Below are 12,749 nucleotides of genomic sequence, written 5' to 3' on the forward strand. Positions count from 1 at the left end.
AAGTTGGGCTGAACAAGATGTGCACATTGAAAGTATAGATGAACCTCTTGCTCCACCAGTTGAAGGTGCAATCCAAATTTCAGAGTGTGCACCAAGGGAGGCAAGAACAAAGGGGAGGAAGCGTGGAGGGAAACAAGTTGTTAATAACCATGCAAGTTCCAATAAGGCACAGGGGCAATGGACATGTGGGTATTGCGGATCTTTGGGACATTATAGTACGGGGTGTGATGTGAACCCGGATAACGTCAATAAGAAACGAGGTGCAAGTGGTAGTTTGCGGGGCAAGATGGGACGGGAGAGGGGGAGACCACCCACAAAAAGGCAACTGGAGGATGAATTTGATGATGTAGCATGAATTGTGTTTTAATGTAAGGTTATGTTTGGAACAGATTAATAATTTCATGTAATGTTTATTGAATGGATGAATACTAAATGGATTACTGCTTGAACTGCTTATATTTATTTGCATTCTCATCTTCAGTATTTGATTTAGATGGCTCCTTGGCTTCTAAACTGCTTATATTCTCAGATTCTCACCACTTTGATTACTGAATGGATTACTGATTGAACTGCTTATATTCTTGCATTCTCACCACTTGAAATCAGGGAGTTCTCACTGAAATTTTAAAACCAATTATGGGGAAGGGTCTTATGCCTGCTGACCTTGATACCTGGAAGCAAAGGAGAAAAGGTTAGAAAGGTTGGACAATGAATCATAGTTTCTGTGCTTTCAAGTTTGCACTGAGTACGATACTGCATATTTCTCTGCATTAATCTCCAGGCCTGTGCTGATAGTCAGTAGTAACAGGTTGACCAGTGGCTTGTGCTCCAAAATTCAGTTCTTGGTAGTTCTGTTTTCCAATCCGATATGTTTTTCTTGCTTAACTGATGCTTAAGAGTCCCTACTATTTTGCCTTCAGGGCTGAAAATAAAACTATTAATGCGATATGTAACAGTTACTGATCCATTAATTAGCTTGATTTATGAGGTAATTGATCAATATAATCAAATTGATTTAGAGATTATTTGAACTCCATGTATGCGTAACACTTAATATTTTTACTGATGGCACAACTTATCCAATCCTTATATTCTGCAGTTATACCACCTGGGTTCCATGCCTTATTCATTGAAGCTATGGTGAGCATATTTACTAAATGTTCAGAAAGAACAATATGAAAGAATGAAGAGATTACTGAAAGCGAAAGCCAAGTCATAGTGGACCTTGAAGCTGAGTTCTCTAATTTGGCACTAGGCATAATTGGCTTGGGTGTGTTCAATTTTGATTTTGACTCAGTAATTAAGGAATCCCCTGTAATCAAGGTTGTTATAGAATTATATCTGTAGTCCTAATATCTGATGTTTTTTTTCTGCATAGGATCTGATGTTCCGAGTTGTATTTTTCTGATGTTCCGAGTCCTAATATCTGATGTTTACTGATGGACATGTATTGTTCTGTAAAATAGAGGCCAGGCAGAGAGAGCACATAGTAAAACAGTGGAAGCAAAAATTGTTGCTCCCGCATACCATATCATGCACGTGTAAAAAGTACACTTGGAAAAGAGAATTACTGCTCTCGCATCATATTCTTTCACAACTTGTAAAAAGTACATTTGGAAAAGAGAATTACAGTACTTCTAATATGGGATATCAGAGCGCACGTGTAATTTGTCCAACAATGGAATTTTGAAATTATTTAGTATGTCCGAAATAAAAGTAAAAACTCAAATTTGTAAAGAACATAATTAAAATTATTTATAATCCATGATATGCGAACGACTACATAGAATGTCTGGATTTTGTCGAAAATGAAGACAAAATAAACGTGTTTGCTAGTGAACTTGTTTATTTATTCCGTCTAATAAACAACAGTCACGAGGATCACATGCGACGCCTGTGTGCTTCTAGACCAGCAGGGAGCTTCTTGATCTCGTTGATTCTGTGATAGAGGCCGTAGAAGGGGAGCTGAGACCTATACTGCCGAACGTTTTCCTGCATTGCGTAGTGAAATGGTAATCAGGACTATTATAGATGGAGTAAAATTTAGAAACATTGAGTGTTGGTAAAAAAAGTTTAGGCTTACTGTGAGGATTGGAACATGGAAGGAGTCACCGTTCCATAGCTCCATGAATTTGATGGCAAAGAATCCACAGTCATTGTCGTCCGTATGCATACATACGTCAATGATAGGGCGTTTGAATATAGTAAATTGCTTCATTTCAAATTTTGTTACCAACTGGAACAAGAGATTAAGACGTCGAATAATTTGGTCACCTAGGACTTGGTGGTAATCTATGTGGTCAGCTATTCAACTTTCTATAATCGAATCCGAGCTTTTTTGAGTTGTTCAAGGGTCCCTCTACGCAATTCTTCCAAATTTCGAAGAGTACTTAAGATCCTTTGTTTTCGATTATCTAATAAATCTTTTAATGAAAGTAGATTATCTTGCTATTAAGTTTACAATTTTTATGATCTCTTCCCGAACCAAACATGAAGCTTTCGATTCTTTGGGACTGGAATCAAGTACATCAATACGCTCGTGTATGAAGTTGATGCAGTAGATGCTATAGTGCTCCTCCTCCATAACCGGCAAGAACCACTGAGATGATAGAAGTAAATTTAAGTGAGAAAACTGCAAGTTCATAATCCTCACAGTACGACAGCATTTTTTTTTAAAGTAAATTCATGAGGTAGTCAAGAGTATATAGTACTTACTAGTTTCACTTTGGTTGGGTCAAGATCTCCAATATCTCGTTGTAAGACAGCTCGTGCCTGATGTGATTCCCACTGCGAGAAATTTTCATCTTCGTATTGACATATTCCTGGATGTGTAATAGAATGGCATTAGAGGGTGTAAAATTTTTTGTTATTGTGTAGTGAATGGCATAGGTAGGCGCTCACCTAAGCTCTTAAGATAGGAAGACCCTGTACCCACCACCATCAGCCATGTGGCATTCATCATAGCTCATGCAGGCAACGAAGTATGACATGAATTGGGTGGAAAGCATCTCGCCATCAAGGAAAGACTGATATATCTGATCCAGTGAATTCTCTCAAGCCGGTGCGAATGAAAATATCACTGGTATGCAAAGAAATATTCATAAGTGTGTGCATGCAGCAGTACCACTTCGAGAGTAGGTTGTAAAAAATACCTTTTGCACTTCATGTCAATGTGGAACTTTTTTCCTCACAGCATGTGCTGTTAACTGTGGAGCTTTTGCTCTTTCTGGATCGCCTTTAAAAGGGGACACACACCTGGGTGGTCGTTTTGAAAGCCGCCGTGGCCTCAGAGCAATGGCTGGACGATGGATGATGTCATCTTGTGTGCAATGCTGTAAAAGAATAGGGCTAAGTGCATCATCTGCGATGATCTCGATTCCTGCAACATAATTTATCTGTCAAGGCTTTGCATGGTAAATTTGCACAAAATAATATATGTATCAAGACTTTACATAATTTATCTGTAAAAACTTGCAGCCTAGTAAGTAAATGTAAGTGATCTAAGCAATAGTATGTCCTCGTAAGTAAATGTAAGTTCGCACATGGTGAATGCAGTGTGAAAATAGTGTACCATATTGTCATCTAATAAATTGTATGGTTAATTGGCAATATAGTGTACCATTCGAAGCTACGGTAACACAAACAACTACAGGTTTGCATTTTTTGACTTGCTGCTTTCCTAGAACAAGCAGCAAAATTCCTGCCCATTTGTTCAGTAACACCAGTAGCGTAGTAAATCCAAACATGTTTGGAAAAGAAAATCTTTTTTTCACTAATATTCTGTCTGTAACATATTTTTTTGCATCAGCATGTTTGTTTCAGTATCGCAGTAATACAAATCTGTTTGGTAATAAATCTTGTCCAGTATAACAGTAGTAGCAGAGTAGAGTAAATTCAAATCATTTGCAGCAATATCTTTTTGTTCAGTAATATTATATTAGTAATTTGTAATCACTGGGGTAAATAGTAAATTAGTGTAAATTTTGTGAAATAGTAAACTACATGATTAGGTTACCACATTTTATTTTGCAGTAATTGAAGTGGTAAAATTCACTAGTTTTTAGGAAGTAGTAAATAATAAATGTAATGCATGATTGAGGCACCAGTAAGGAAATGTAGTAGAATGAAGAAGTGTGTTTGCCTACTAAGTGGAAGCCTGGTAATTTACTACAAGAACAATTAATTTATTGTAAGGTTGATGCACAAAAAAAAGATCTACTTTTAAAAAATCCAGGTGTGGGGTGGAGAGTAAAGGTAGTAGATGCATGTACTAGGGAATCCAGGTGTGGGGGTGGCTTGGGCAATAATATTGTGGGTGTCTACAAGTGATGTAAAATAAGTAGCAGGAGAAAAAGATGATGAAAAGATTTGACAAGAATGCATACTGCCATTTGGCGAAGCTGCGACAGAGTCTCCTTTAGCTAGAGCATGAGGTACGATGTGATCAATCGTCACATCTGTGTGAACCTGGATATGAAGAATCAAATATGTGTTTAAAAGATGCCACGATTGATGCTAAAATAGTAGTGTTGTTACTGAACAATGGATTTGAAACTTGAGTACAAACGGGTGAAAGGTCGTCTTCCATTATGTTGTCAAGGTCAACATTGTCCTGAAGGGAGGGGGGTGAGGTATGGTAGATAACAGTTGGGATAGTAAGTGAGTGACTTTTTTTTTTGAGAACCATAAGTGAACATGTAGTCAGGAGTAGTGAATTACTTTGTGATAAGCAATACTATCGTGTAGTGCTTCGGAAGGTGGTAAATCTTGTTCTTCGGTCCTGTTCTGTTGGAACCCTTCGGGAACGCCCTGGTTAAGCTCCTGGTTTTTACCACCTGAAACACAATGAAGAAATAAAGGATAGCATAATTTGTCAGATGCATGCTCTAATTTTTTGGACCTGTCAACGAACAATGGTCATGGGATATACCAGAAGACATATCATTTTCAATTTGGTTATGTTGAATAAGTGTCGCACCAAATACATGTTCAGATCTGACATTCTGTGCACTGTGGCCATCATTCATGTTGACGTCTTGGCTTGCGCTGCATACAGTAGGATAGAATGCAGTGGACATTATTTACTGGTAAATAGATATGTGTCATCTAAGAGATAGTAAATTCTTGTAGGAGTGACGGCTAGCTAGCTTTAAGAAAATGCAGTAGGAGGTGTACTGGTTACTGGTAAATAGTTTTTTTGGTTACTGGTAATAGTGGGATTGAACAGAAATGCACACAAGATATTTTCGACAGGATAAAACGTAACTCAGCAGATGGAAGAAGCACTGAGCAACGCCGGCCTGTTCCGATGGAATATAATGGATCAGCTGGAAATGGTGCATGCAATTACTGTTGTATCAGTGATTATGTCTGAAATTTATTATATCAGTTGGAAATGGAACCCAGACTATTTACTGTATAATTGAGATTCTAGATGACTTACAGTTATTATTGAGGCTATCTAAGAGACTATCTAAGAGAATATGTCAAGACTATTTACTGGTAAATCTAAGAGATAGTAAAATCTTCCAGACTATTTACTGTATAGCAGACATTGTAGATGACTTACAGTAACATTGTAGATGCCTTCCAGACTATCTAAGAGACTATGTCAAAACTTGCAGACTAGGAGTAGTAAAAAGTTATAGTAACTTTACTGTATGATTGAGGCAATTGTATTAAAATGGAGGAGAATTGAGTAGTGAGGTTGCGTAGTAAAATGCAGAAGTAACTATTGAAGTGGTAAGGTCACTGTTTTTTTAGGGAGTAGTAAAATTCTATAGTAATTTTACTGTTTGATTGAGCCTGGTAATTTACTACAAGAACGAGTAATTTAAAGTAAGATTGATGTATCATTCGGAAAACGACACTTACTATCTGGAGAGGCTGTGGCAGTGTTTCCTTTGGCCGCAATAGGAGGCACAACATGATCAATCGTCACATCTTCGTGAAGCTGCATATGAATAATCAAATGTGTGTGTAAGAGGGCCCACAGCTGGTAGTAAAAAAAAGTAGTGATTTGTACTGAAAGTAGCATTTGTAACTTGAGTGCAGACGGGTGAAAGTTCGACATCCATTTCGTTTTGAAGGTTAGCATTTTCCTGAGGGGGATGGGATGAGTTACAAGGTCAGCATTTTGGCAGATAAATGTTGGGGTGGTTATCGAGTAGTCAGGTTTAGTGAATTACATAGGGCAATGTGTTGGATGTTGGTAAAACTTGTTCTTGAGTCCTGTTTTGTTGCAATTCAACACGTGCACGCTAGTGAATCTCATGGTTTGTGTGAGCACCTGAAAAAAAAGTAAATATATGAGGAATAACATAAATTCTATGCATGTTTAATATTTTCGATCTGACAACAAACAACAGTCGTGGGAAGTACCAGAAGACATATCAGTCTCCATTGTTTCAGATTGAATATTTGGCACATCAGATGCATGTTCAAATCCTAAATTATGCACTCTATTGTGGCCATTGTACATGTCAATGTCATCAGCTTGAGTTGCATACATGAAGTAATGGAGTATGAAAACTTAAAAAAAATGGTATTGCTGTGGGGCAATATTCATGTCACTACCTATATCAGAAACGTGGGGCTGACCATGATGTTCTTCAGTATTGTTGCCATGCACCTTGTCATTCAAAATTGTTCAAAGAGTGAATGACTGCCTCATGTGCATCCCGTAGCATCTGTTGCCCAATGTTCATATAGCTCAATGCTTTCTTAGCTTTGGCATCAAAATTTGCCAATGCCACCATTGCCTGCATCTTCCTGGATCTGCTACCAATCTGGTCAACTAATTCATGCAATTCTGCTTGCATGCTGGGGAAATGTGTTGACAACGGTTCAATGGGTGCTGGGACATTTGTAGATGGGTGCTGAGTCACATGGTAGCAAGTATATATTGATGTTGTTCCTAAGCTGCACAGAGCAAATGAAATAGGGGAAGCATTAAGACAGGTCAGAAATGCCAGAGAATAATTAACATAATAATAGTGACCAAGCATCAATACCAGTAACAGCCCAAATGTAGACTTCCCTTGTTGGTTTTTGGTCCTATCGGCACTAATTAATTTTTTTATCACATTTTGATCAAAGTACTTTGCACGAGGAGTCCTGGTATGCACAATCTGGTCTTTGCATTGTAGGTTGTCCAAATACAGTATCTGCAAAGAATATTCAACAGCATAGGCAAATCGTTGCGCACCAACAATTTTTAGTAATTAATTTACTCAAGTCATGTAGATGAAAGAAATGTATACTCACAATCAGTAATATTGAACATCTTGATAGTGATTTATTCGCTTTGTCCACCTGCCAAGTGACTGCAGCATCTCGTAGGTCATTCACAACTGCCTTGCACCAGTTAAAACCCGACAAGCGAGATAGGTCCCTGGTAAGGTAAACATCCTTGCATCTGATGTTATTATCAGTGCTTGGGAAAAACAGTTTGCTGCAAGCAATGATAAAGAAAAAATCTTATAGCCATATCATTATCAATGAGGCCAGTCCCAGCTCATGATCATCCTTCAATATCTTCTGGAGATGACTAATGTGGAGGTCCTAGGATTCTTGTAGACCCACTGATGTCTTGAAAGCAGACAATGCCTCGGATGCTTGCGTGTGTATGCAACTGTAGAATTTCACCTCTGTCCGCTAAGTCAAGCACTTGCTTGACGGCAAATGGGGTGACATGGATTGTCTTGTCTTTGGTAACATTGATTACCATAGTTTTGAGGTCTAGCCTATAGAACATGAACTTTAATAGTTCTCTGCTCTCTAACCTCTCCGCTGAAATACTCAGGAGGCCACCAAAACCCATATCCATGATTCTCCTGCGCTGCAGTAAGGTTAGGTGTTCGACAAACGAGTTGAATGTTGATGGGGCACACTGAACAGTAAGTGCATGAGCATACTTGACTGGATTATTGGCAGGCTGCAAGATGAATTTAGTAAAAAGGGTCACATACTATAAAGAGCAACAGGATTGGAAATTTTTGTTTCATGCAACTTGGTAAATCAATCACAACGATAGAACATTTAGCGATTTTTTAACCACTGTGCAGAGTCAATGAAGTTTGATTTTGGTAAATTTACCACACGAAGGAAAATTCACCTATTCACGTAATAGGAAAAATGGATTACTATTGCAGTAAAGGAATTACTACTGTGTCGTAAATGGTAAATTCACATACGGTAAATTCACATATGCACCTGAAAGGGAAAATGAATTACTAGTACGATTTGCTGAGATTGGCATACACACCTAACAAAAAAAGATAAATCTATTGTGCCTTGGAAGTTGCATTGATGCACTGTTTCTTCGCAACTGGTTACCTCGGTGGGGGTTCCATGAAGGCATCATCATCGTCATTATCATCGCTCTGAGGGAGATCCTTGGCATGGCTTGATTCGGTGTGCAACTGCTGCCCACTTCCGGATGGTGATTTGCTGTTGTTGTTTGCAAGATTTGAATCTTGGCCACCAGGTCGTTGAGGGGGTGCTGATGATTGTGGCTGTGCATCAGCTCCTGCAACTGGCTGTGCATCAGCTGCCTCGGTGATCGCGCTAATATCAAAGGTCCATTCGCCTTGTGTGGTGCGGAACCTAAAAGATTTTAATCTGTCCTGAATTTTCTTCGGCTCCTGTTTTTAAAAGGAAGAGATTATTATTCATGAAACAACGTAACATGGATATTTGCACAACATAATGTATCTCTGTCAAAACTACAGTAAGACAAACACCCTTTTGATGGAACTTCCAGATTAAATCCAGGTAAATGAATGTAAGTTATCTAAGAAATATTAAAACCTTTTGATGGAACTTCCAGACTATATCCAGGTAAATGAATGTAAGTTATCTAAGAAATATTAAAATATATGGTTAGCTTACCACATGATATATGCAATGAGAAAACATAAAGTAATCCGTTGAAGTAGTAAAGCCATGAATTTTAAGAAGTTGTAAATTGTACAGTTAATTTGCAACATAGCGTACCATTGAAAAGTACAGTAACACAAACAACTATTGACGGAACTTTCGTACTATAACCTGGTTAATTTTTAGTGAATTTACATCAGTAAAAAATGCAAAGAGAATCAAGTACTATGGAACCTGATAATTTACTACAATATGAATTAGATTACTGTAACAATGATGCATCTGCAACACAGGTTAGAAGGCACCAGTAAAAAAAAGTGCAAAAGAGAATTAATTATTAAGCAACCAAGTAGCATCAGTACTAATGGAATTAGGGAGGGAGAATTGCGTGCTGCTTACCTTAGCGTGTCTCCACTGGCTTGGATTAGGATGGGCGGGTCACCCAAACACAAATAATTTCCACCAAGAATGCACACACCAATGGCACAGGTTGTCGAGGGGGGGCTAATTAAACTCCGGGGATGCGATTGGATGAACCTGAACCTTGAGTAAAATCTGAAATGTCAAAAAGAGTGGAGAGATTACTAGAATCAGTGCTTTATGCCATATCATAAAACCAATATCACAATCTTTCAATCATCCCACCACCCAACACTGTTGGTCCACCGATAACCAAAAGCCGCTACATTTTTTTCCAATGTGCTACAGAACCACTACATCACTTGATCATTTAACTGAATTTGCTCATTTGACCTGAAACAAATATTTACACCATGTGGCCGTATGATCTCAAGCCACTGAGCCAAATTCCTTACTCAGCACAGGACACAACCATCAAAATCCACTTTAAAGTGACTACGGCCCAAGGGATTCCACAGCAACGATGTTATGATTTTTTTTAGAACACATACAAGTTTCTATTCAGAGTCCCCAACATTCAGTTAGTAGAATTTATAGACAGTCCCCAACATTCAGTTTCTATTCAGAGTCCCCAAGAGAATCGAGTACTATGGAACCTGATAATTTACTACAATAAAAATTAGTTTACTGTAACAATGATGCATCTGCAACACAGGTCAGAAGGCACCAGTAAAAAAATTGCAAATAGAATTAAGTACTCTGCAACCAAGGAGCATCAGTACTAATGGAATGAGGGAGGGGGAATTGCATGATGCTTACCTCAGCGTTGGAGCATTTGCAACCAAGGAGCATCAGTCTCCCGCAGCCTTGGGATGGGCTGGTCACCCAAACACAAAGAATTTCCTCGAGGCGGGGCTAATTAAACTCCGGGATGCGATTGGAACAGCCCAGCGTCGTCGCCGGTGGATGATTTAGGCGCCTCCAGCAGCAGCGATTCGATTTTCTTGTGGAGAGTGAAGGTGGCGGGCGGAATCAGGTTTTTGTGCCGTGACGTCGAGGGACGATTGAATAACCTGCGGCAATCAGGGGATCTCTTCCAGCGATGCCAGGGCGGCAGCACCTCCGGAGGATTGCGCATCCGCTTCCCGCTTGGCGATTGAGGGGGTGTTTGGAGCTAAAATTTGGTCCGTGTCACATCGGATATTCGGATGCTAATTAGGAGGAGTAAACATGAGCTAATTACAAAACTAATTGCAGAACCCCTAGGATAAATCGCGATACGAATCTATTAAGCCTAATTAATCCATCATTAGCGAATGTTTACTGTACCACCATATTGTCAAATCATAGACTAATTAGGCTTAATAGATTCGTCTCGTAATTTAGCCTAGGGGTTGTGAAATTGGTTTTGTCATTAGTCTATATTTAATACTCCTAATTAGTATCCAAACATTCGATGTGACAAGGGTTAAAATTTAGCCCGGGGATCCAAACACCCCCTGAAACATGGCAACAGGGAAGCGGCAGAAATTTGGAGGATCGGGAGAAATCATGGTGATGAGCGTGGCGACAGGATGATGAGAGGATTGCGCATCCGCTTCTGGCTGCCATGTCGCTCGGGCTGAGAGCCGCTGAGCTGAGCCGCGCACGCTCGAGCCGCTGCGGACCCGTTTGGGATTAGCGGGGGGCTCCGGATTGAACGGATCGGATGGAGAATTGGGCCTGGCCACAGATTAGTTATTCTGTGGTCAACTTTAAATAAACACACACAGATATATATATAACTAGCAGAAATGACCGTGCGTTGCTACGGGTCTTTACCCTCTCTAAAATAATTTTCTTCTTATAGGATCGTGCCCGTGCGTTGCTACGGGCAGTGAAAAATTCATAGTACAATACACCTCGCATTCAGCAAAGCAATATATCAAAAGAAAATAGTTAATTCACGTACTTAAATATTGTATTAATATTTCTTTGGAATACTGCAATTTTCCAAATACAAAATTTCAGCGATCTTGGTAACAGCCTAAGATTCATGTATGCAGTTGCTCTTCTATGATGCATACTATCGATTCATGTACAGTCGCTCTTCCAAATACTATTGTACTATTAGTTGACCATTATTGCCTAATAGTCAAACTTCCCCATAAGACCATACAGCAACAGCAAGGAAATAGACATGCATGTAATCTTTCGTTGTGGCCAAAACTCCTCCATTACAGCAGAAATTCTGAGTGGCTGATTTGAATTCTTCAAAAAAATGATTGGCTCTGCATACTCTAATGAAAATCTAACATTTCAAATGGCATGAAACTAAAGTTCCGAACCGAAGAAAAAGCACTCATGCCTCTTTTTACCTGAGCTGCTTGCTGCAGCAGGATCTGGCCTCCAATCCAAGAGCCCATGGTTTCTCTTAACAGTCCAAGAGGCAAGAAGGAATTTGGTAGCATACATGCTAACAACCCATAACATGAAGATAGCGTCAATCTTCATCGTATTAAAACATGAATGAAAGAATGGTCTACCACTGGTCTAGGTGCCCCAATACGTATTATGCATTACTAATGCAGATTATCATTTTGTGGCAGCATCACACACCTGGATATGGCACAGTAAGCTTCAGAATTCAGAGTGTACTTACATACAGCTCCAGGTAAAGAACAACTTGTTGCAAAAGAGTTCTTAACTGTCAGATGGACAATAGATGAGATGAATTTAGCAGAAATGTATACTCTCAAAATCAAAGAGATTTCAGAAGGCTTGCTCCACCAATACTGACCTTTTCATAAAATAAAATAAATAATATCTTCACAGAGCATACAGGTGAATCGGATTTGCCTGTCATGGGATGTTGTATTCTGAAATTTAAGAAAAGCATACAGGTGAATATTGGGGTAAGCATTCTAGAGAGACTACTGACTTTTAGGAAGAAGGAATGGCAATTCAGAAGAGGAAGCCTTGCCTCCTTTGTAGGTCTCATAAATCATAATAACAACGGCTCTCCCCTCTTTATCTCGAAAATTTGCCCTGTACATTTTGCCGGTTTCCGCTTCAACAGAAACATCAGGCTAAAAGGCAGTTAGCGTGTATGTGGTTACTTGATCAGGATTCAGAGAACAACCTTTTAGGTTGAAATGAGAGGCATGCTTTCTCCTGAACATGATTTCTTCCGCTACCAATCTCAGTAATGCTCAACCCTGATGATCCTAATGGTAAGATATATAAACAACCTTTTTCTTGGCCTTACCACCAGGCAGACCATTCACCTCTTCCAAGTTTGATGATGATCCATGGACCTGAAGTAGTAGGTAGTCAATCTTTTGTTCAGGCAATACAACAAGCAACTGGTGTGCATCAGAGCTGAAGTAGAAGGAAGGGCCCTCACCCGTGAGCTTTCTCCATGGTAGGCTCATCCTGATACCCTTAGTGGAAATTCTACAGCAAAACATCAGGCAACGCAGCAGCAGGCATCCGATGTGCGACCCCAATGACATACTTGCACATGTTGC

At 39.4% G+C, this 12,749-nt stretch overlaps 2 long non-coding RNA genes across 8 annotated transcripts; both read right to left on the minus strand.

Moving 5' to 3' along the window:
• Positions 1-1,778: 1,778 nt before the first annotated feature.
• LOC111257413 lies at positions 1,779-10,476 on the minus strand. 7 transcript variants are annotated; one of them, XR_002677915.1, is made up of 18 exons: positions 10,060-10,476; positions 9,280-9,435; positions 8,338-8,645; positions 7,267-7,936; positions 7,014-7,166; positions 6,577-6,921; positions 6,189-6,289; positions 6,045-6,101; positions 5,875-5,953; positions 4,931-5,046; positions 4,720-4,835; positions 4,568-4,612; positions 4,386-4,467; positions 3,153-3,379; positions 2,902-3,079; positions 2,716-2,822; positions 2,084-2,599; positions 1,779-1,992 (listed from the first exon to the last, which is right to left on the minus strand). It is a non-coding gene; the product is annotated as an uncharacterized LOC111257413 (long non-coding RNA). The 7 variants fall into 7 exon arrangements; XR_002677917.1 differs by adding an exon at positions 5,267-5,327 and having other exon boundaries at positions 4,386-4,612; XR_002677919.1 differs by lacking the exon at positions 4,568-4,612.
• A 699-nt stretch (positions 10,477-11,175) lies between these two features.
• LOC111257235 lies at positions 11,176-12,100 on the minus strand. Its single transcript, XR_002677650.1, has 2 exons — positions 12,020-12,100; positions 11,176-11,926 (listed from the first exon to the last, which is right to left on the minus strand). It is a non-coding gene; the product is annotated as an uncharacterized LOC111257235 (long non-coding RNA).
• Between the last annotated feature and the right edge of the window lie 649 nt (positions 12,101-12,749).

Source organism: Setaria italica, chromosome V (assembly GCF_000263155.2).
Source record: "Setaria italica strain Yugu1 chromosome V, Setaria_italica_v2.0, whole genome shotgun sequence".
In the NCBI taxonomy this organism is placed as follows: Eukaryota; Viridiplantae; Streptophyta; class Magnoliopsida; order Poales; family Poaceae; genus Setaria; species Setaria italica.